Here is a 3,758-nt window from a genome sequence, read left to right on the forward strand (position 1 = left end):
TATACACCCTTCCCTCTATCTCATGGGCCGGCCACCAGGAGGACTGGGACCTCCCTGCTGGCCTGGCTGCCACACAGCCACCCCGGGGATCTTCCCCAAGAACTAATCCACTCATGTGCTCCCTCCCCCCCCCCCCCCCGCCACACACACACACACACACACACACACTCAAACCCTCCCGTGGTTCCCCAGTGCACTCAGGATAAATCCAAAACTTCCCCTCAGGCTGCATGGCCCTGGCCCTAATTCGAGCTGACCTCTCCCACTCTGCTGGCTCTCATCCATCTCCGGGCCAGCTCACACAGTACCTTCTGAGGTCAGGGGTCAGAGGAGCTTTTGCCTTTGGCCCTCTTTCTTCCAGGAATCACAGGGGCAAAATACAGCTCCTCCTCCTCCTTCTCTTCCTCCTCCTCCTCAGGCCACCCTCTAGACTGGCTTCCTGACTCTCCTCAGGGTTTGGCAGGTGAATGATAAAAAGCTCCCGATGCATTCAGGGGCTCTGAGGAAGGCTTGGGGTGCCCTTGGCTGTAGCCACCTGTGGTGGGTTGAATTTGTCCCCCCAAAAGATATGCTTAAGTCCCAACTTCCAAAACATGTGAACGTGACCTTATTTGGAAGTAGGGTCTCTGTAGATGTAAGTGAGTGAAGATGCGGTCAGACTGGGTTAGGGTGGGCCCTGATCCAATCGCCGGTGTCCTTATAAGAAGAAGAAAGAACAGGGAGAAATAGGACGCAGAAGAGGGCCCCGGGAAGATGGAGGCGGAGAGCAAACCGATGCGGCGGTGAACCGAGGAACGCCGGGTTACCGGGAGCCACGGAAGCAGCTGGAAGGGGCAGGCCGGGATGCTGCCTGAGAGGCTATGGAGGGAGCACAGCCCGCTAACACTTGATTCCAGACGTCCAGTCTCCAGAACTGTGAATTAGCTCCTGTTGTCTTAAGCCACCCAGTTTGTGGGAATTTTTTATGGCAACCCTAGGAAACTAATACATGACCCCACTGTGGTCACCCCGAGTGGATCCAGGCCTGGGCGGGAGGGCAGTCTTGCCAGGTGGGTGGTCCTGCCCTCATGGAGCCCCTGGTCTGGAACCTCTCCTGGGCTGCAGGGACCACACAGGATATCCCCACCCCACCCCGTTCCTCCTGGGCCCACCCCTCCCCGTGTCCACACACACCTTTGGCTGCCTACCTGGCTGGTGGAGAACGGGCGGGTTTCTAGAAGACTGGTTAAAGGACAACACAGGCCCCTCTCCGGGAGAGGTTATAGGCAAGCGCGTGTAGTAAAGACACAGACTTTGTGGCACTTCAATGTTAAAAGTTTTAATTACACCCATTGCAATGGTAGAAAAAACAACAACAAAATGACAGCAGTAATAAAAGAACTCAGGATTCAAATCCCAGCGCTGCCACTGACTTGCTGTGTTACCCTGGGCAAGTTATTTAACCTCTCAGTGTCTCCGTTTCCTCTTTCTGGAGTCAGTTGTGAAGGTTTCATGAGTTCATCTCTGTGTGGCGCTCAGTGCCGAGTCTGACACACAGAAGGTGCTCCCTAAGAGTGGTGATCACGCTGTACTTCCTGGGTTCACACACACATGCGTTCATCATCCATTCGGCCAAGTTTTACTGAGTGTACGCCTCCTGTGTTCAAGGCTTGAGGCACCAGGGACCTGGCAGTCAGTAACACAGACAGAATTTCCATCCGCATGAAGCTGACATGCCGGTGGGAGAGACAGTCAGCAGAGGAACTGTGAACAGTGAAATATATGGTTTGTTGATGGTGACAAGTGCTATGGAGAAAAACAGGGGCGGGCACTGGAATGCACGGGAGGGGGAAGCCAGCCAAATGGCCCTGGAGGCCCAGTCTTCCTGCAGAAGAGCTGTAAGTGCAAAGGCCCTGAGGTGGCAGAAGGCCCTGGGGCTGGAGGGAGTGAGGGGGATGGGAGAAGGGAAGAGGTAGAGGTGAGGCACCCGTGGGTCAAGGTGAGGGCTTTGGCTTTTCCTGGGAGATTAGGGCCAGGTGTGCATATAAATATATATGTTTATTTTCTCTAATCCAAAGAGATAGTCACAGCATCACACTGGGGGCAGTAAAGGCATCGAGATTGGTGTGTTGATCACATGTCACTTGTGCCTCACATCTAATCTTCTCATGTTTTTAAATGAAAAAATTAATTCGCTTAACATGTGTGAAATTGACGGTTTGAAAGCAAAAAGGAGCGAGGAGGATCAAATCCCTGCCCACCAGAGTTCCGCCCATCCCAGCTCAAGGGACATCCATGAGGAGCTGCCCAGTCACTAATGGGGCCCAGATGTGCCCAGAGGTGGCCCTGGCCCCAGACCTGCCTGCCTGGGCACTTGCATGGCGAGCAGCTTTACGGCCAATTTATTTTCTGGACTCACTTGAAAGAAAAGCCCAGGGGAGGACCTCATGGCCCCCCCAGACCCTGTTGCTCCCCGTCCCATGTCCCCCACCCCCACAGCTCTGAGGTGCTGCTAGGACAGAGGGAAAGCTCAGAGGAGTAGAAAGCCAACCAGTACAAACAGAAAATCACCATTTGGCAGCCACCATAGTAATAATTGGCTTAGGCAACAATCACCAGTGAGGCCTAAAACTCGTGGGTGGAGGTTTGAGGAGCAATGGGGATATTCACATGGTCTCAGAATGTCTTCCCACAAGATACGGATTAAGTACAAAAGGGGGAAAGAGGAACTTTGCCCCGGCGAAACCGGCATGCACCACCTTAACCAAGCAGTCCACGCTGACATCAGCAGTAATGTTCAGACTGACCTGTGTGCCTCATGACACCTCGCACTAAGACACACCACCTCTGGGATTCTGCCCCAAGTGCACAACCCAAGCTTAATCTCCAGGAAGCGCTGGGAAAGTCCAATTTGGGGAACATCCTACAAACAGCTGGCCTGAAATCTTCAAAAATGTCAACCTCACCAAAGACCAAGAAAAGCCCTGGCTGGTTTGGCTCAGTGGATAGAGCGTCGGCCTGCAGACTGAAGAGTCCTGGGTTCGATTCTGGTCAAGGGCACATGCCCGGCTGCGGGCTTGATCCCCAGCAGGAGGCATGCAGGAGGCAGCTGATCAGTGATTCTCTCTCATCATTGATGTTTCTCTCTCTCTCTCCCTCTCCCTTCCTCTCTGAGATCAATGAAAATATATATTTTTTAAAAAGCAAGACCAAGAAAAGAGTTGTCTTGGAATAAAAGAGTAAAGAGACAGGACAAGTAAATGCAACCTGTAATGCTGAGTCTCTCCCCACCCCACCCTCCCAAGGACTATGGAGGCATCACTGGGGCAGCTGGAAAAACTTAATGACCGTAACCCATGATTATGGATTAGACATAGCACCGCACCAATGCTAAATTTTCTGATTTTGATTATTGAACTATGGTTATATGAATGTCCTTGTCCTTCAGAAATACATGCTGCCCACATGGCGTGGCTCAGTGGTTGAGCATCGACTTATAAACCAGGAGGTCACGGCTTGATTCCCGGTCAGGACACATGTCTGGGTTACAGGCTCGATCCCCAGTGTGGGGCATGCAGGAGGCAGCCAATCAATGATTCTCTCTCATTGATGTTTCTCTCTCTCTCTCCCTCTCCTTTTCTCTCTGAAATCAATAAAAATATATATTTTAAAAAGCCCCAGTGGCCGCCTCTGGGCTGCACTGTGACCCCAACCCCACAGGCTCTGCAGGATCTGGCAGGCCCACCAGCCCACCTGCCTCCCCAGCCCCTAGGCCCTGG

Source organism: Myotis lucifugus, unplaced genomic scaffold, assembly GCF_000147115.1.
Source record: "Myotis lucifugus unplaced genomic scaffold, Myoluc2.0 scaffold_215, whole genome shotgun sequence".
NCBI classification, from domain to species: Eukaryota; Metazoa; Chordata; class Mammalia; order Chiroptera; family Vespertilionidae; genus Myotis; species Myotis lucifugus.